At 43.0% G+C, this 20960-nt stretch overlaps 1 protein-coding gene across 9 annotated transcripts in view; it reads right to left on the minus strand.

Annotated features, from left to right (window-relative positions):
• Positions 1 to 20960, minus strand: part of SGMS1 (sphingomyelin synthase 1) — a 109855-nt gene that overhangs the window by 25814 nt on the left and 63081 nt on the right. For 6 of the 9 annotated variants that reach the window (XM_049810187.1, XM_049810189.1, XM_049810186.1 and 3 more), the window contains one exon: positions 10020 to 10327. The exons of 1 other annotated variant lie outside the window; for it this stretch is intronic. The gene's annotated coding sequence lies outside the window, so the exon portion shown is untranslated. Of the gene's footprint in view, positions 1 to 2901; positions 3034 to 6095; positions 6212 to 10019; positions 10452 to 20960 lie in introns of those variants that run through there. 2 more of the 9 variants (XM_049810192.1, XM_049810194.1) reach the window with 2 other exon arrangements.

The raw sequence follows: 20960 nt of genomic DNA on the forward strand, positions 1-20960 counted from the left end.
CCCATGAGTAAATATTCAGAAAATACACTCTCTAGACGTGTCCAGCAGGATGCAATATCCCTGCTGTTTACCTGTGCAAGCGAACAAAACAAGGGAATAACAATTATGCTGATGTTTTTAATGTGCAGGGGCTCATCAGAGCAGCAGAGGGGTTAGGATGTTACAGTACTGCAGAAACTCATCTGATGAGGAGCCCTTGAGAGCAGGACACCAGTAAAACCCCATCCAGTCACCTCGTGACAGGCTCCATAAATACACAGCACTCCTTCAAGGTCTGGGGAAAGTATATACACCTCCTAAATACATTAGTAAACAGAATATTTTAAGAGCACAAAACAAATAGGGGCCAACTTGACATAGCTGCTGCTTTACCCACCCATCCCATGGTCAGACTCACTCTACAAGACTATCCTTAAGCCATGCTCTGACACGCATCTTTTAGGTAAATCCTAAGAATATCTTCAAGATCGTCTATACCTGATAAAATATGGCATTTTAATAAGAGGCTATAAAAAAAAATAATATTCCACATAGAAAGACCATGAAAATTCACCACCAGTCCTCTGGTAATGCCAGTGCTTCTCCTGCAAGCAATACAGAGCTGTTGAAGTGACTACTGACGGAAAAAAAAGTACTATTTTGGAAATGATAAGATCAAGTACCATAAAGTGTTCATACCAAAGATATTAAACAGTCACAGTAATTTTCATCTGGGGTTTGTTGTGGTGGTTTTTTTTTTTTTTGTTTGGGTGGTTTTTGTGGGGGTGAGGGTGGGGCTGCATTACCAGAGATTGCACAGAACATAAATACACATGAAAATTGCTTTTAAAAGCAAGTATATTATTATCTGTCCTTAGGCACTCCAAAACGTTTTCATTAGGTCTGAAAATACCTACATTCATAAATATTTAATGTGGGTGAGGGGAGAAAAGTACCATGGCAGAAATTCTGATGAAATATGCAGCTCACCTTATGTGGGACCATGACAGCACTGAAAAAAAATGTCTTATTATAGGTTTTATTTCCTGTCGTTAGTGAAACAATGTAGGGACTTGATTTAATTTGATCCTGAGACAAGCTTGTGCTGGTCTGAATCGGCCTTTGGCAGCCAAATTACAAAAGCCTGACCTCACAGCAACAGCCCAGGAGTAAAACAGCATCTCCCATCAAGTACAGGCAAACGGAACGGCTGGCACACGAACCAGCCTGGTCCAGCGGCAGCATGTGCACATGGGTAACGCAGCCTGTGTCATCCCAGCTGAAATGCAAGACATGCCACACAGGGCACCATGTGAATTATGATTTTAGGGGAAAACTGCTGGCCTCAGACCAGAAAAGCCAGCGGCCATAGGACAGCACAAGGGTATCGCATTCCTATCTGTTACGGGGATTTCTTGCCCTCCTCAGAGGGCATGATGTGATCTGCTGGGTTGTCAACAGCAGGGCTGAAGGCTCTCCTCACTTTCTGGAGGAGTAATGAGGAAGGATGAGTATTTAGAAAGATCCTGAGAAAGAGTGGTACAGCCACCAGGGAGGGAAGCAACACACACACAGCGTCAACCCAAAAAATCACAAAGCTTGCATTTCCTTAGTTCTCTAAAAGCCAGTTTTTGCCAAGTAACCAATTTCCTTACGCTCTTCAGTAAATAAAATATGAAGAGCAGGCAGAGTTGTAAAATATAAATAAATGCATACACTTCCATAAGCAACAGACCCTGTTATTGTAGATGCCACATAAATCACTGAGGACAACAGGACTTCTGTCACCTAATGGAGGGCAGAAAATTCAGGGTCAGTTAGCAAGCAAGGACATTTTACATTAACAAGTGTTGCATTTATATTCGCCATCGTGATCCACACTGCCTAGAAATTGCAGAAACTGCTTCGGTTCATGTATTATTTAGTCAGACCAAACAGGTAATAGGCAGAATCAAAGCTCAAGACAAACATCAGGTGATTTTGGTGTGGATCTCCACCAAATACAAAACTTGCAACGGGATGGCAGGACAGTCACCAGTGTGGTAATTAAGCCAGAATGGCTTAAACGATCCTTCTGTCAGATTTCTCTGCAAAGCTGCCTGAAGATACGACAGTAGTTATGAATCACCCTATTGAAACTTGTTGCTGTATCTGTTTCCTAGCACTTCATCACGCACGTGAGTGCAAACACAATGTCTTTACAATTTCAAGTGTTAGCAGTTAGAAGTACTGCTTTGGCAAATTTCCCCAGGGAAGAATAATAGCTACCTATAGAAGACTTTCCCCTAATCACTGCCATCTCCTTTTTCTTAATATTTTTTATTTCAGGCAGTTGACTGATAAATAATAATACTGTTGCAGTGCTCATGTTTACAATGCACAACACCTTTTCTCATATTTGCAAAACTTGACTGAAAAGGCACAGCAGCTTTCAACTGGCAGCTGGTACTTCAAAGTTCAGTCGTGAAAACTAACTATGTATCTAGTTCAAAACCACCTTTCACCTTGAAAATTAGGTATGTGGTCTAAAATTTTTTCAGACTACCTTTCTACTACTCGTATTTACAAAGTGGACTTGAGGTGGCCTTTAACTTGCAGCCAGATGAACAAGTTCAGGATGAAGACTGTGCTTAGCTGTATAAGTGACTTCTTCAGGACAGGAGAGGACATGCGAAGCTCCGAGACAGTGGTGCTCAGGTCTTTTAAGGGACTCCACACTACTCTTTCCTACCATACAGGACTATAAAGCTCAATAGATCCCTGCTGAAGCTCCAAAAATAGGTCTGCCCCAAGCACAGGGAAAACCCAAAGCCACGCATCAGCTTGCAACTGCCTCCTCCCCTGATTATTCGGAGGTTCAACAGACCTGAAAGTCATCTTCATACCCAAGCAATTTCTGAGTATAAAATCACTTCTGCTTACCTATTTTGAAAAGTACTTATAGACTGGAGTTTTCCCTGTTTCAAAGCTCTGCATAAAGCTGGATTTATTGATGCAGACCCATGATTCATCAGTAGAGCAAGCTGTAGGAGACAAACTGTATAATGCTGGAATCTAGCAAAATCAGGAAAAAGAAAAAAAAAATCACTAAGAAAAATCAGTAGTATTCATCCCAAACCGAGACCTGGACAAAAAACAGTGTGAATGTTCATGCCCTCTAGCTTTTTTCTTCCTTATTTTTCTTTTCACCATCAGTAGTGTCCATCCACTCTTTCCTCTCTCCTCTCCCCCATCCTCCACAGCTTGTTTCAGCCCCGCATGTCAGACCCTCCCTAGCCATGTGGCACACACTCCAGATTAAAGGTCAACAGGCTTAGCAGAAAATGGAGAGGCTGCTAAAACCAGGGCAGTGCAAAACCATCACCCAAAACAAGAGAGCAGAGTATTTTAGATAACTTTGTGAAGAGAGCAGAGTATTTTAGATAACTTTGTGACAGATGGGCAGCAGCGCCGGCAGCCCAGTGAGCCCCAGCAGCCTCCTCAGCCTCCTTCCCTTCCAAGGGTTTTTAAAAGGAGAATGAGTCTGAAAGGATCCTGAGAACTGTAAATAAATTATGGCCCCGTTCATCAATTAGCTCAGGCTGCACTGAAATGAAAGCCACAGCAGGCTCTGTAATCACTCAAAATAAACTCCTCTGACAGGATCGCTCCTGTGCTGATGGCTCAATTATGCCTGGGAAGACCGTTACAGAACATTAAACATTAACAAAAGTCTGAGCCTGTGTTACTTTTCTCCCAGATAAATTTAATTCAGTAACTGAGTGCTTTTAGCTTAAGTAACCCTGAATTATCGGATCAATTCTTTTCCTCCTTTGCCTCACAAGTTGCAAAAGCCAGGCGACCGTGTACAGGAAAAATGTTTGCAAATAGTCCCTTTGTTAGACAGTTATATTTTTGTTATGCAGGAAAGATATTTTTGTAATTTAAAAATACATGTGTTTTGGAAGAGAGTTGTTTATCTAAGTTTAGCAGCTCAGAAATCAAAACAGGGGCAAACTGTTCTCCTGGGTTATGAGGGTTTACTCTAACCTCCCTAGAAGAGCTTGGTCATTTCTCTAAAATCCAGTCCCCTAAAAGAGCTTCTTCATTTCTCTAAAATTTAGTCACCTAGCAAAAAGTTGCACTGTTTGTCTCCTGAAACTGCAAGAACCATGAAGACAAAGAAACTAACACAGCAGAAAGTTGCTTTCATCTCTCATTTTGCTTTTGCAATATATTATTTGCTTTTCATAGCTTCAAGTTTAACAGGACTAGAGATACCATTGTCACCTGAAGCATCTCTCCATTTTCTCTCTGCAACTGTACTAACGCAAAATAAAGTTTCTCGGGGCTTGCCCAGGTCAGATCTTTGCTGTTCTAACCTAAGTATAACATGCAATGCACTGTGGAGGACTGAATAATGCCAGGATTTCACTGTGGATTTAGGTACAGTGTGACTAGTTTAGAACAGACAAACCAATGTCCCCAAAGAAAAGCACATGGCTGAGATTAAAAGAGAAAATTTCAAAACACAAAAGGAGTTAGAAATAATAAGGAAAAACAGCAGAGAGCTGGGAAGACTAAGAAACGAAAATCAAAGCTGCACCAAACCTAACCAGGTGGTGGTCTTTCTAATAAATCCTCCTCATCCTTGATGCTTAATACTCACCAATCCCAAAGCATCAGCTTCCCCAATATAAATAAATTGGATTTAACTGGGTTCAACTTCACGTTTTTTAAAAATTACTGAAGTATAACAGTGTCAGCATTCTTACTAGTGAAAAATCTGCTTGACTGCTAAAGTGATGTTTTAAATTTACAAGAAAACAGTATTATGTGTATCACTGGGACCAATGAATTTTTACTCCTGTTTATGAAAAGCAGCCCAGTAACAAGGGACAAAGCATCCTGAAGCATTTTGAAATGTTAACTGAGTAAAACCAGCTGCTTATCTTCAGGATTCTTGTCCAGAGGCTGAAAGAGTAACTTCAATTCTTAAATCCACTTTTAAAACACAGAATAATTCCAGTTTCACAAATCAAGAGGTAAAAATTTACTCAATACCAACTTCCACTAAACTCTGGATATGCTTCTATCTACAGCCTCTTGAACAGAATAAATGCTGTTGTCTTCAAGTCATTTGCCCAGGGAAAGTGTTATGTTACAGGTTTGCTGAACTAAATATTATATAGCTAAACATTACTTAGTTACGTTGAACTAACTGCTGCCCTCCCTCCACCACATCCTGTGCAGGGAATACTTGGTACAGCACGCTTGCTGGTTTTTAGGATCCATCTAGGATGGATATTCAGGATATCTGAAATGCTCCTGGATATCTCCTTCTTCATTTGGCACTGAACAGGATGGTTCACTGATATCGACATCTGGCTGGGAGTGCTACAACAGGAGCTCATCTGAACGAAGAAGCAGCTTGAAAAATCACACTGTTCTGAAAACTGACCACAAAAAAAAAAGGGGGGGGGGGCAAACAAAAAAACACCAAGCCCCCCAAAACAAAGACAAAAAAACCATCAGGAAAGAAACTTTTCAGCAAAGAAAATAACGGTTTCCTTAACTGGCTTTTGCCCTTATTTTAGGAAAGGCAACAGAAAATATATCCAAAGTTACAATGACCAGTGATAACCACAAGGAATAGTGATAAACACCAAGTGAAGAGTTGCTGACAACACACTGTATAACGGCCACTTCCTAAAAGCAATGCTTAAAAAGCTTGCCACTTGCAAAGCACACCGTATATTTACCCTTGGCTTGTCTGTTGACTACCTTTCTCCTGACACTTCACATGCTTATTGCAAAATAAAGTCTCTTATAAAAGAGCATAATATTATAACCAAGCAAGACATTTACATTTAGTAAGTGAAATTAAGGCCCCAGTACTTTTTACATGTTTTTTTCCAGCTACTCAAACTCTCCCCATAAACTATCAGAATATGAACGCCTCAAACTGCAAAGTAAATCTCCTTAAGGCTTTGCTTTTAACTTGGGTAGACTAACCTGAATTAGCTCAGCCCCAGCTAGAAGCCGCAGCAGCATGCGTGCTGTAGCTGCAATTTTAAACCCAACCTGAGCACGCAGGAGAGCCGACGTTACCGACGCAAAGCGTTCAAGCTGCTCACCTGAATTCAGCTCCAGCCTCTGCGCACCTGAACGTGGGTTACCTGTGCCAGCAGAGTTTACCAAGTCTTTTCTTGGAGGCATCCCCTGCCTCCTGCCTTGTATCCCCACCCTCCTCGCTTGCGCTTGGGCGATTGCATGGTGCAAAAACTTCTCTTTTCCTGGTTTTCTGCTGAGCTGGGCGGCCGAACCAGCTGGCTGCGCAGTCACACAAGCACAAGCAAGTCCTTCCCCTTTCGGTGGCAGCAGCGAGTTGTAAGAGCAGCTCGGCTCTGTGTTGCAACCATACCTCAAGTTTCCTAATCTGTCTTTCTATTTTTAACCAGTCATTTCCCCCACCTCCTCTGCCATGCAGACAGCTGCAGAAAGCAGCTGGAGACAACCGAGTGCTCCATCAGGCCAATTTTCCTGGCAAAAAGTCATGCATAGGCTGGCAGCCAGTGCACAAGGGGCAGCAGAGATGCTCTCAAGCGGCCCCTTCACCCAGGGCTCAAGGTAGCCGAGAGGGAACAGGGCTGTCTCCCTCTTCCCAGTCCTCTGTGGCCACAACAGCTCTCTTACTGAGTGCAGCAATCCGCTTGTCCGAAGGACTGCTGCTCTCCTGGCCTCCTGGCTCATGTAAACTGGCTGAGATCCCAACCAGCACCTCTTGTTCCTAAAAACTCCAAGGAGAGAGAGATTGAGAGCATGGACCTGCTTCTGCACTTAGCTGCTCAGGCCAGCTCTCCCAGGACAGAGATGGAGGGACCGCTCCTGCCTTCTGCAAGCCAGTATTACCATTTGATATAGCACAGGAGAGCGCTTGCTGGGATGTCCCCAGTACAGAGACCTCCTTCGACAAACTCGCATCTCTTGGGGAAAGGTTTGGATTCATCTCCTCCAGGTTTGGTTACCTCCTCCTTCAGGCACTTGGAATTCGGTGTAACACAGACACACGGCAAACCCTGTATTCTCTCCTCACATGGTAGAACAGCTTTAAAAAGCTCAGCTTTAAAAAGATATATGTGCAGCCGCTCTGTAAAGTTAGCCAAGCAAAAAGGGCACTTTCCTGAGCAGCAAGAGCAGTTTTGAGCCTTCACAGGCAGATGGAAACCTGGGGACGCAGAGCACAGGTTGTGCAAGGCATTGAGCCATGTGGAACAGCACAAAGAAGGCTTTTGGGTTTGGTGTTGGTTTTTTTAAAGTGAAGTCCAGGTTTCTGAGCTGTGCTCTTGAAGGTCGTCTTAGGACCAGGCACCTCCAGGGAGAAAACTGAAAATCTCCTTATAGGACCAGGGCAGACCTTTGGCCTAAGACAGCTTGGCTTAGAGCTTGGCACGTAAAATGGACACAGCTTGGGGAGGGTAAGGCACAACTCCAATGCCGATTCAGGGAGCTTAAGAGTTTAGCTGGAAGTTTTGAGTCATGCTCTTGGATGTGGGCAACCAGGATAGCTTAAGCCCTTCTTGAGCTAAGCCCTTTTTCTTTTCTTCAAGCAACAGCTACAAACATCACCAATGAGGCTACTTTTGCTGTTCTCCATATAACAAGTTTTCATATGCTATATATTTTCTATACCTCAAGGTACTTCCACAAAATAGGCTTATTGCAAACATGATTGATCAAAACTTAAACAAATGCAGACAGGACTGTACAGATTATAAGTATCAAATGTGTCAGAGAAATCCCTTTCTTACATGCCTACAGAAACAAAGTCAGGCAAAACTGAAATCTGGTGTGGACTTAAGCACAGCAAGGCCCACAGCAAATCTTCCCAGCTCAAACAGATTCAAAGCACAAAGAATCCCTGGAAACAACGCTGCTGAGCAAAGCAGCCCATCAGTCATAAACCCATTTGTTTCATTAATGAGTTACGGTATTTACAGGTGGGTAAGTGGCAGAAACTTATGTGATTCAGCAATTGTCACGCTGCTGCACTGGCCAGGGGAGAGAAACCCCACCATGAACACAATGGCCCGTATCCACACACAGCCCATGTGGCAGGTAGGTCTGAGAACCTGTTCCCCACTACATGCACCAGCAACAGCTCAGAAAACCATGCTGCTCTTGCCGTTTTGTGGATAACCACACGTCTTAGTCGCTGTTTTCTGCAAAACTCGTCCTGGCCTCAAGTTACTTTGATGAAGAGTTGAAATACTGATTCTCACCACCAAAACTGCTTCAGAGCACGTGAAATAAAAGCATCATCCAAGTACAGTTCCTCCAGCACGGCAGCAATGCATGAGCTGATCCCGCCAAGCAGCCTGGCATGCTGTGTGTCCCCCCTCTGCTTTAGTTTGAGCTACTCTCTTAGGAAAGTGGTTCATTCTTTGGGCATGGGGAGGACATCCTCTCCCATGCTTAATCCACTGGACTCCATCACTTTTATTAACCAGTACAGAAAGCATGACAGCCGCACACACCCACACAGGAAACCCAAGACCTGCAAGTAACTTCATTTCTTACCTCCTGGAAAAACGGAGTTTCAGGAGTGAAAAACCTCTTTAGCAGCTTTTACAAGCACTGGGACCATGTGTTAATGATTTACCTGACAGTCCTGTAAGCAGGTATTGGATAAGAGTGTGTTCTGTTATGGTCTGCTTTCCTGCCTTTGGCTGCATAACCAAATCAACTAAAAAATGAAGTAGGCATGGTGTTACTTGACAAGACAGGAAGAAATTAATGCTCCTCTAAGCTTGCTTACCCCATCCTGCTTTAAAAAAAAATTTTTTTATATATACCATCCTGCTTAAAAAAACTTTTTATATATACAGTCATGCACATATATACACACACCGACTAAAACCCAATGCCTGCATTAGCTCTTCTGTGTGTATACGTATGTGTTTATATATACACAAATATATATATATCTAAAAATACACACACAGAGAGATGAGCTACTACAGGCACAGGTTTTTCAGTTTCTTCCCCTAAAGTTGAGTAAAAAATATTGTATATAAATCTATAGGAAAGCATCCAGATTAAAACACGCACTTCAAAAGAGGATTATGATGAGAAGAAAAGGTGGCTATGCCAGAAACGCACCAATAGGATCACATACCATGGAAAGACTCAGCTGCGTATCTAAGACACAGCTTACAGATAAAGTTATATTCTTCCTTCTGAAATGCGTTCAGCTCACTGAGACGATTTCTGTGGTTTCCCCATGACTCACTGTATTCCTCTACACACCCAGGGCCACCCTCCTCTACAACCGAAGCATTCACGTTTTTGGGCGGTGGGTGACACTGTGACACACAAGGAGCAGCACAGTCGCATGGCACTGCCTCTTCCTAGTACAGCTGCTAAAAAGACTCACATAAAGTCTAAAATACATTCTTGCTCTTACTGTTTCATATGAACACTCACTGCAGTTGCGCTGGGGATATTTGGCAGCAATTAAGGAGGGGGCTACGAGTGGGGAGAGGTGCCCAGGATGGCAAAAGGGACAGCAGCTTGTCCCTGATTTTTAGTGTGTGCAAGCAAGCGCTGCTGCCATGCTGCGTAACTCTGATTACCTTGTATCGGGGTGTTGAAAACAAAATCTCTAAACCTAGAAACCACAGAAAAACTCCACCGTGCCTCAATGTCTGACCATGGTGAGAGATGAACCTGTTTCATAGAAACACACCAGACCCTGGACTCAATTCAGGGGGACAAGACAGGGGTACTCACCGGCTGGGTAACTGCTGCCCCAGTTGCTGGCAGCCTAGCTGGCTTTTATTGGGGGGTGCAAAACCAAACAAAAGAACTAAGAAACAAGAGACTAACCACAAGCTTGAGTGCCACCTTTAAAAAAAAAAAATCCCCAAAAGCCATATTTTAGATCTTATTGTATCAGAGTCCTTCTGCTCGCTTCCAAAACACAGCCCCTGGCCTTTCACCAGCAGTCGAACACGCCTTTTAACTAAAATGGGATCATCCAGAGCCAGAGAGCTACTCACTCATGGAAATCAGGTGGCAGATAACAGCAGCCAACTTTTCCTCTTCCCAGCTGCCAGCCAGACACGACGCTTATGGCAAGAGAAGAGGGAGACAGCAGCAAGGCCTCTGCAAGCTGAAACGTTTTACAATCCCTCTGCTGCTTCAGCAGAGCAACTCCCGGACCCGAGGATCTCGGCGGCACCTCCTTCGCAAGCTGAACTTCCTTCAAATTAAAAGTTGCCTCTCAATTTCCCCACGCCGGCAGCGTCATGCCAGGCTTCGCCAGCACTCCTCTCCCCTCTGCTCGCCAGCCCCGTGCTGGAAGTGCCTGGAAAGGAAAAGCACAAGAGGTGAGTGGTGCACCCGAGGCAACGAAGCGAACGCTCGCCTGCCTCCACTGCCGCTCCCTTCCCGGCCACGCTGTCTCACCGCGCCGAATGCATCAGCAGCGGGTGAGAGGAGAAGGAGGAGGAGGAAGAGGAGGAGGCGGCGGAGGAGGAGGAGGAGGAGGAGGGACAGGAGCTCCAGCCCGGCCGGAGGGCTGCAATTTCCTACCAGCGAAATAACGGCTAAAACAGGGGGGAAAGTAAAATTATCGTATAAATTCAGGTCTACTGATTCTTAATGTGTGCAAGTAACCCAAAGCAAAGCCTTGCATTAGTATTACGGTTGAAAGACTCAAGATGACACTGCAAAGCTGAAAGAGTCAGTGCTGGGAGTAAGGATTCATTTTTCCAATATATATAAATACCAGAAGTTAAGTCCTTCCCTAAAAAAAAACAAACCAAAACTCCACAACAAAAGCAGTCATATTTCACCACACTAAAACAAAGCAAAACAACAAATTCCCCAACTCTTCAATGAAGTTTTTGGCTACGTCCCACCACTCCCACCAGCAGCAGAGTCCCTGGGTAGGCAGCATCACCAGACCCCTAGGGCACGCATCCAGCCTTTATCCCAAAAGGCACACCAAGGACTGGAAACACATAGGACTGAGGAAGCTAGTACCTCCTGCACACAAATACAGGGGGTGGCAAAAATGAGCAGGAAAGGAAGGTGTGAAGCATCCCTGGTGAGTGTGAGAGGGAGTGGAGGATGTCTACTGGCCGCTTGCCTCAGGACAGTGGGGAGGTCCGTGTCATTGAGCATAAAACCACAATACAAAGCAGACTGAAGCCACATGTTGGAGAGACTGATGGGATCAGCAGCGCTGGCAGAGTGTATTCCAGCAGCTTACATGAGAGCAAGGACTCTACGTAGTCCACTGGCTGCTGTAAGCAAAAGAGATACTGTCCAGGAGTGAAGTCAGAGGTGTATGAAATGGCCTGCTTCCACTCCACAGATGAAATAATGTGGAAAAAAACAAACAAACAAAAAAAACCCAAACAAAAAAACCCAGACACCAGCATTAACAAATAGCAGCATCAGGTTTTCTGAACTCCATCCCAAGAGAGGAAGCCTGTTGCCAGTAATACCGAGGAATCTGCAGAGCCACATCGAAGAAATACAGCGTAGAAGAAGTATTTTCAGAAGCCGCACACAGAAATCCTTCCATATTAATCTTGTCATACAGAAAGCAAGTGTTTTAAAGGAGTAGTTGGTTTAGGGTTTTTTTAATAGATACATGCTCCTGGGCATGGCCCACCAATCCTTGCTCCTAACATGTGTAGACAGCCAGGAATCAAATGCAACAACGTGTTCACAATCAGCTCCTCCACCAAGTCCAGAAGCCAGAAAAGTCCATGGGTTTATCGGTAACCTTTAAATACTGGTGAGGAGAGGGGTGGGGAGAAGGTCTCAGTGAAGGACTCTGAACATCAAGTTGTATGTCTGCAAGCATCAATTCAAGGAGAACACAGTGACCATCTTGTTGTGTCAGTGAGACCAGCCAATTCCCCTGCCTTTAATTAATTTTAAAAAGTCTTTTGTTTTAAAGATCAAGAAAAAAGAGCACTTTGCTTAAATGGTCCAACTTGTGCCTTTTGCAAATAGCTTTTCCCCCTAATTTAAGAATTAAAAACCACAAAGGCTCATTCTCCTTTTCCTGCAGATCATCATTAACATGGGAGCTGGCAGACCCTGGCTCAAGTGAACCAACCATCAGATTTCCTTTTTCATAGCCCTTTTAGGAAGGATTTTAACAGTTAAGCTGACTCTCCAGCCTGCTGGAAGTACAAGTCCAACTCAGTCCATTTTATTTAAAATCTGAGGAAAGATGGGAAGGGTGGATGAGCCACTAGTGAGCTCCCTGTGCCTTTTTTCCAGCAGCCTTTTAGTCATTGAGCTCCGTAACACTTAACAGATACATCTGCCCAACCTCACTCCACTTTCTAGGAGGGATTCTGGAGTAGAACTGGTAATTACTCATTACCTAAAGATTTCTTAGATGTAATTCAATCAGTACCAATTCAGCAAATTCCTCCCATTGAGCATATATATGAGGAATTGAAGGATTAATTAGAAGACACACTACAGGCTGTGTATTCCTTGTTACGTACAGAACACTCATGTCTACTTTGGGCCATTACACACCTCATGGGACAGCTGAAGTTACCTGGTGAGGACGGAGGCCAACGCCAACTTAATAACTCACTTCTGACAATAAAATGCATTCATGTTTTACAAAAATGCTCTTTTATTACTCCAGCAGATCTTATCTTTGCAATTCTTTTCTCCAATGGTCCACGACTGCATGGGTTCAGCGACCTCAAGGCATGTAACAAAGCCAGCCCTGTTTTCCCACGCGTGAGGTGGGGCCAGAAGGGACAAGAGACAACAGTTTGACGAGTATTACAAGTAATTAAAAGTGAGCTTTGGGAACACCTTTTCAACGTGTTTAAACATTATGCATTTAAATATTGCATGTGTCCAGACAGATACAACTTAATACCCTGTAAGTCCTAAACAAGTAAAAAGAAACATACTTAATGAACTCTTCCAAAGGGTTTTTTTTTTAATCCCACACACTTTGGCCAGGACATATTTAGCCTAAGGGCTAAAACGGAGGACAGCCTGAACAGATTACATCATTTTCTTTCTATAGGACTGAACATCTGGGAGTACTGCTGTCAGCTAAGTGGCTGTTGCTCTGCTTCATCTCCACCTTCCCAAATCATGCTTCAATATGAGGATGACTGTCACCATAAAAATGCCTGAATAAGAGAGACGGCCACTGAGTGTTGACCTGCTTCCTTCTTTCCTGATCAGGACATGAGCTATGTGACACAACACTAGATTTGAGGTTGACTGCTGGCACTTAAGAGAAATAGCTACTACTGAGCTTCAACAGTAACGTTTCTTGGTAATTCAAGCACCACTTGCATGGGCAAGAGAACATCCTGCCAAAAGCCTTGCTGGGGAGGGGTATTCCTTGCCTTGACAGCTTAAATCTGCCTAACCATCAAAAAAAGTCAGAGTCAGCAGGTTATATTGAGTCACCTTTTCCCTTGCCCATCAGTAAAGAAACTACATATTAGCAGATGGAATCCTGCACTGAAGGTGGGAAGTAAAGTCTAGTGCAAGTAAAAAAACCCTACTCATTCACACCACCAAGCAAAGTCAACCCCAAGTCCCAAGCACTGCAACACAGATGAGAAAACAGCAACAACGCTACCTCCAATGGAGCTGCGGGCATGGCGGAGAAACAAAAAGCACAGAGATGTAAAAAAGTTTTGGTGTAAAAAGAGGAAAGAAGCCTGACTCAAGAGAAAAGAAGAAATAAATAAAAATACAGCTTAAAAGCAACGGATAGACACAGAGTAATTTTACCTTCTCCCATCTCTGGAGCAAGAGATATCATAAAATAGGCGACAATTTTTAAAGCGATGCATTCTTCTCTCCTTAAGTTAGTAAGCAGTTCTCCTTCCAATGCAAGGCTTTAATGAAGGAACTACATGCTTGCCTTCTCAGGAAGCATTTTTACAAGACCCAGCAGGGAGGCACATGGCTTGCTGGCTACCAAAGACCACTACCAGCACAAAAGTGGGTACCAGTTCGAAGACTGATGACTGAGTTCTGTGATCAACACCCACCAGTGAGGATAAGTTCGTATTGCTTTACAGGAGCAATATAAATCCATACATCCACCACACATATGCCAAAAAACTTTTAAACATCTTTTTTTTCTTTTTGTCTTTTTTTCCTTCAAGTAACCCGATTCTGGTTATCAATATATCAGAAAAAAATGTGCTACGGGAGTGTAAAAAAGCTGCTCTGACCTCCATTTGCTTCAAAACACTTTAAAACACCACGTTCAATAACAGCTCGAGGACAATTATTTTTTTAATTATTCAAAATAGATATAACCCGTTCTCTTCAGAGCGAAACTATTTGGTCTTAACTACAATATGACTACCTGCTCATTTGAAAGGAAGCATTAGCTATTGCACTGAATCACTGTTTGCTATAAGCATCCAACCCTCTACTTAGCATTAGTATCACAATACGCTGAACAACCCATGCCACTCTAAAATTGCTGCTTATTATTCTTTCAGCGCTTTCACCCCCCAAAACAAGTGACCTAGTTTATAGCAAACTCATTGTGCAATCTGTAACGCATATCTCTCCAGAGATGCTGTGAATGCAACAAATCCTGTTGCTTATTATTTATATCAAACTTGTTATTTCTTCCGGCTCCAAGCTGGGCTTTTTTAACAACTTTTCTTAAGCTGAAATGTCTTTGTAAAGAAAACACAAAATTGAGGACATGGCTGAGTTTTGAACAGCTTTGGCAGAGACCTTTCAGCACATCTGCTTTATGATCCAGAAATGAAGCACTTTGTATTAAAGATGCAAACAATGCTTATCGGTAAAACAAACCTGTGCTGGCCAACATTGCTCCACCCTGTCTTCTGAGGGTTTTCAACCAGCAAATGTGTATCTTCCCATTTGATGTAACACATGATTTTGAACAGGTCAGTAGCCAAAAAAAAAAAAAAAAAAAAAAGGCACAGTGGCCCCTCCCTGCCCCCAATTTATCACCTTTCCCATTGAGAAATAACCTGAAACTTTATGTCCTGGTTTCAGCAGGGATAGAGTTAATTTTCTTTCTAGTAGCTGGTATAGTGCTGTGTTTTGGATTCAGTATGAGAAGAGTGTTGGCAACACTGATGTTTCCACCTGTTGTTAAGTAGTGTTTAGACCGTCAAGGATTTTTCAGCTTCTCAAGCCCAGCCAGCAAGAAGGCTGGAGGGGCACAAGAAGTTGGCCCAGGACACAGCCAGGGCAGCTGACCCAAACTGGACAACGGGGTATTCCATACCATGGAACGTCATGCCCAGTATATAAATTGGGGGGTGGGGGTGGGGGAGGGTGCGGGGTGCAGATTGGTGCTCGGGAACTAACTGGGCATGTGAGCAGTGAGCAATTGCATTGTGCATCGCTTTTTTTGTATATTCCAATTCTATTATTATTAATAATAATACTACTATTATTATATTAACATTTTCTCATTATTATTATTATTATCATTATTATTATTATTATTTTCTTCCTTTCTGTCCTATTAAACTGTCTTTATATCAACCCACGAGTTTAATTCTCTCCCACATCCCACTCGGGTGGGGGAGTGAGCAAGTGGCTGTGTGGTGCTTAGCTGCTGGCTGTGGTTAAAGCACAACACTTTATTATTACATATATAATATAATAGAATATATAACAATCTGTATTACAGCCTTAACAGCCATTACAACTTCTTATGTGCAAGGCTGTTAAGAATGGGCAGTTGCTTTTGAAACTGAAAAACTGTCATTAAATTTACTTTAATGGGGTTCTGATATGTTCTAGAAACAGCAGAAGGTTGAGCTTAAAATCTATGAAGTATTTATTAAAATAATTTCCAAAAATGCCAGGTTAAGTATTTAGGTGTATCAAACACAAAGGGTGGTTCCGGAGTACTGATGCACTCATCAGCTCCAGCAATTAAGTTTCCAGAGAGGAATGCTGTGTCATGTAACGCGTGACTCATGGAGTAATGTCCGGAGGAAACCACTCTTCTCTTTCTTTTCCTATAAAAAGCTCAACTTGCTTTTAAGTTGAGCCAAGTTACATGAACAAAAATCTCTCCTGCAACAAAGGAACTAATTTCAGCATTGCTTGCTTGAGCATGCATGCAAGAGCGAAAGTCTATTTTAAATCGCTTGCTAAGAGAACGATCACACAACCTGGTAGCAAACCAGTGTCTTCTGGGAAACTCGGCCGAAAACATCCCCTGTTCCTCCTTCAGAAGCGAATTAAGAAATATGCTCTGTTGTTATATTTGAACACGTGTTTGTACTTTGACCTCGCATCAGTTTTGCAACCTCCCAATGCTTTGGCTGGCAGACCTGTTCCTAGGCTGCTCCCAGTTCACGCTCCTTCTGCATCTGACCCCGTGCACGGTCACAGGACTCCCATGTTGCGACAGCTCTGTGGGATCACACGCACACAGGTGCATCCCCGTGCGCTTGCTGTGACTGAAACCTGTAAAAAGGATGGCAGAAACGCCAGTGGGATCCCCATGCATTCTGGAGGTCTGCCAGGACACGGGACCTTTTGCTGCCGATGAAGCGAGCCTCCGCACCAGTCGCGTTGTCCAAGCCATGCAAGCAGCTTAAATCTCTGGAGTTCTCGTCTAACTGACATCATCTCTGTAAACGGATAAAACTGGTCACTTTGCTCATCCTGTGTGTTTCCCTGGGCTGCAGGGTGTGTACATCCTTCTGCTGTTCCTGGTTAAATGCCACGGTTGCCCTTTAGATCATCGGAGAAACACACGGATTTTCTCAGCAGCAGCTCTGCCATTAGAAGCTGGGGTTACTCCGCGGAGTCTAACGCCCAGCACCTCTCTAGAGGCGAGAATAGAGAAAAAAGAGGTGGCACACTGTGTTAATGCAGTTCACTTTCATACAGGAGATGTGCAATCAGATACCCAGTTCAAAGCAAGTGTTTAATACCACTGCAGTCACATTTTAACCTAGGAGAGTGAAGCTTTCCATAAAAGAGAAAAATAGAAACAAGACACCCTTTTCAAACTCACTGTCTCAACTAGAAGGACATTTTTCACACGGCAGGGTGTTATCACACATGACTGCATCCCGCATCCAGCTACAGCACTCCCAGCTTGTGAAGTGCCACTCCTATTCTCTGATCCACTTAATTTTTCCTCTGAGAAGTCTCATTACCCAGGTGTGTCAAAATCCTCTGGCTAAAGAAGTCACCGCCTCAGAACATCAATTTGGTTGTATTTTTTCCAGCTCCAAAATTTCAACCCAAAGGCCTCCAACAGATTGTTTCCTCACCAGATACTGTAATGGGACACTGACTGGTAGCACCATTGATTTTTTCCAGCAAGGAATTAATCTCTTTTTTGTTTGCCCCAGATCTTGCTACAACGCTGCTGGTTTTGTATACCAGTAGTTTGGCACATATCAGGTGCTCTGGCTTCCTTAAAGCTTTTGACAGATCTACTTGGTCTTATCCAGAAACATGGCATGTAAGGATGATGCCAGCTGCTGCCATCATCCAAGGAGCAATCAAGAACCTTTCAGGAAAATACCCTTGCCTGTTTTAAGTATGGCTGGCTGGATATAGCAAGTCACTAATTTATCATGCATAAACAGAGCCAAAATGTCCATACTTGGGCTTATGCAGAGCACTGCAAGGCAAATGCTTTTCCTTTCAGAAAAAAGAAGAGTTTATACTGAATGCGTATTTCATTAACCCATGGTACCACCTGCTTGTAGGCCTGCCTAGTAATCCCTATGTTAAAACAGTGAGGTTTGAAATTGTACTAATGTTGATCTCTACGCCAAGGAGGGGCAGAGACATGAACGAGAGACTTGGCTATTTCCTCCGATTTCCTCTTTCAGCAGCAGCACACAACCCTTCTGCAAATACCAAATTCATGCTGTGCTGATGCTCTCTCTTGCTCTTCAAAGGAGTTTCTTATTAATTTGAAAGACCTAAAAGGACCCAACACTTTCCAGTATAAGCAAAATTAGCATCTTAAAAAAATAAAGTAATAATAATAAAAAAAAAACAAACCACCAGCCAAAACTCAAAAACCGAAGTGAGAGTTAACATGTGATCGTGTTTTGTGCTAGAGGTCAACAACACGGCTCCTGGGTGTGGAGGGGGCTTTTTCCTGTTAAAGATAAACTAACCCAGTCTCCACATCCTGAGTATTTGTTTGCACACTGGAAGAGTCGCACAGAAGCAAACCAGAGAGAAATCCAACTCCTTAATTTGCAATATATTTTTGTGGCACCTCAGCAGGATGGTTAATTATCCCAAACACATGACCTACACCTGCTGTTCATGCAATAAGCATCTTCTGTCTTGTACCCAGGTAGCAGACCCAGAACAATGTATACGCCACTCAAAGACTCTGAAGATGAAACATAAGCCAGTTATTGATTAATCACTGCCTCAGGCTCCCTTTTTCTCCTACGTAACTGAAAGTAAATATTCACAGGTTAAACGGCACTGACTAAGACATAGCCACCTATCCAATACCTTACTCATTAATAAGCATGATGTGGCCTAATACTGCAAATTAGGGCTTCAAATATCCACTTCCTCCATCTCAAGGGCAAAGGGAACAACACAACAGAAGCGATAAAGTGCTATTTGTGAGGACCGCAGGGTGTTGTATTCCCAATATCCTGTGTCGGTGCAGCTGGTGTTATCACCGCTTGACACACAGGTGAGCCACACAATCCCATCACCGCAACGCACATCCTCTTCTCATGACTTCCACCCGCAGCACGCGGTGAGTGCCACAAAGTTACCTGGGTTCAAAGGATGACCAGATGAATTCAAAGCAGTAAAGGAGAAGAAATGACACTCAGGAAGCCTGAGCCATTAATCACTAAAGTATCAAAGGGCGTACTGGGGAAGTGTGTTTCTATGCCCCCTTACGCTCCTCCCAACCACAGGCACTGGCTGGTTTTGGTATAACTCAAAATCTAACCGTACTTGTATCTCTACCAATTACCAAAGTGTGATAAAAATGTTCCCAGTCTTTATTTTCAGGCAACTGGCCTGTTAGACCTTGTTCTTATAACTTTGACTGCTGTGATGCATATGAGAAACAAGAAAGGACAAAGACCAAAGTACTCACTGCTTAGCTCAGGCTTTGTGGTCCAGGCCCAGGAGGCTTGGCTGCCCTACAAGGCAAGTGTATAATGCTTCCTGGGGGAAGCGTCACTTGGGCTACAGAAGCAAAGGGTACAACCACAGGACACAAAATATGGCAAGGTGTAAACGCGGAAAATATTAAGAGATTCTCTTACATCAAAATTACAAAAGACCAGCACGATCTTCTGCTTCCATCTGCTTGTTTAAAGATGGGACCTTTGATTCATTTATGGGTTTTCCCTCTGATGAACACACTTGCAGACTGGGCAGTCATTTCCTCTAGTCCAGTTTATTCCTATAGGAAGTACAAGTATCAGTCCTGTGTCAGCATTAAAAATGACAGCCTGGTCCTTCCACCAGGACACACTAAAACTCTGCTTCCTAGCACACATATCCCCCCCAAAATTCAGTATTTACTAAAATCCCAATTAATGATATTTCTTGCATGTATGCTTTCTTACAAGCACCTGAATTTGTGCCTTTGACTACAATGCCGAGCATTAATTTGAACAGGGACCTGAGGGAACTTCATCCTGCTCCCACCCAAGCCAAGTCTCAGCAGCTTTGACCACAAAAGGCATTTTGCACACCAGACAGAAGCTGAAGCCTGTATTTTCCAGCACATTTTGAGTTCTGCTTAAGTGCAATATCCATCCACATCAGATGAGGCTCGATGCGTATCAAGTTCTAAATCTCTTCAGGAGTTATGCACTTCAGAAGGATGGACACACATAGATTTGATTTGCAAGTAAGTAGCAGATTTAATTTCAACTCACTTCCTATTGATATGGTTAGTTTTAATGACCAAGGATATGTCCACAGCCTATATATAGCCTTACTAGAGAAACTACTAGGAGTTCTCTCAATACTAAAAAACGCTAAAAGTATATTTACGCTGTAAATATGCTATGCTATAGCATACACAGAGCAGCAATTGCTAAATCAAGCCATGGCCAAATACCTTTCCCCCGCCATTCATCAAATGTTTTTTGGCTTGCACTCTACCGTGTTCACACTTGCATTTCTGTTGTTGACACCAATTACAACAGAAAGACTATGTACATCTTTTCTAGCCACTCTGAATTCAGTATTGATCCTGCACATCCCCATATGATCAAAGCATAGATAAGGGGAAGCATTCTGCTTGATACCCTGCTGCTTCTTGGTTATTCTCGGTGGATTAGCCAAACTCAGAAATAACTGGAGCTGATTCTGTGCAAGCTGGGTGGGGTAGATGTGTATATATCAAACTGCAGACACCACCATCCTTCCTGTGCTTTCAGAATCTTGAGTCAAAGGAACTGCCCATTTCTTTTTAAAGACCTTTCTTAACTACTCCGGAAGGATGACATTACCTGGATATTATTGTCCTGCACACTATGATTTCCCAGAATAAGAAGAGATTAGTTTCTTCCCCATCCACACCAAAGAGGACTAATTTCCACAGACCTTCCACTGACTGTTAAACATTGTGTTTCATAAAACTATACATATATAAAACATAAAAATCACTATCAGAGGTTTTATCCCCGCAAATACATATCACAAAAATGCAATTCTGAGTAGGGACTACAAAAGGGTAAAGGTAAATACTTCAGCTTTCTAGAGGAGTGGACTTGCTTTCTTGCCCTGTTTATTTATGCAGTACTGTTAGATTTGCTTAATGATCGGCATTTCTGAAAAAATACAGTGCTCAAATACAGAAAAGCTGTCCTTAAACCAAAAGTACACAGTCTTATTTTGCAAACTATCCTACAAGCACAATATAGACTATTCAATCTTGTTTATAGAATTTTATAGAATTTTCATCCAAATTCATTATTTTAGATTTAGACTGAGCACAA

This window comes from Accipiter gentilis, chromosome 9, assembly GCF_929443795.1.
Source record: "Accipiter gentilis chromosome 9, bAccGen1.1, whole genome shotgun sequence".
Classification (NCBI taxonomy): domain Eukaryota; kingdom Metazoa; phylum Chordata; class Aves; order Accipitriformes; family Accipitridae; genus Astur; species Astur gentilis.